Source organism: Priapulus caudatus, unplaced genomic scaffold, assembly GCF_000485595.1.
Source record: "Priapulus caudatus unplaced genomic scaffold, Priapulus_caudatus-5.0.1 Scaffold4636, whole genome shotgun sequence".
Lineage (NCBI taxonomy): Eukaryota > Metazoa > Priapulida > Priapulimorpha > Priapulimorphida > Priapulidae > Priapulus > Priapulus caudatus.
Window position 1 is genome coordinate 3,735 of NW_014581697.1, and position 464 is coordinate 4,198.

The window sequence follows — 464 nt, forward strand, 5'->3', positions numbered from 1 at the left end:
AACCTGTAAGCCCGTTGCTGCAAGTTAATGCCAAGATGCCACCATAGATAATATCAGGAGTAAGATAATATAGGTTATTTTCTTATTATCCTATGTTATCTTATTATCCTATATTATCTTACTCTTATATTAATAGGGAATTATCTACTTCTGATAATATATAAAGCTAATAAATAGGTAATTATAATATATATATATATATAACTTTTATATGATTATATGATAATATTTATAATAGGTATTTATTAGCAGATATAATGATATTATCTACTTCTAATAATATAGACGAACACACGACACAACAACAACGCAAGTCAGCAATCCATGTGTTCGTATACATCTATGATGGAATTTACGAATGTCAATGATGTTGATGTTATACGAGAATAGCGTTGATAGAATCGCTATCTCATAGCTATGAGAAAACCTACGATAACAGGAATGTGATAATTTGCCGCGCTCAC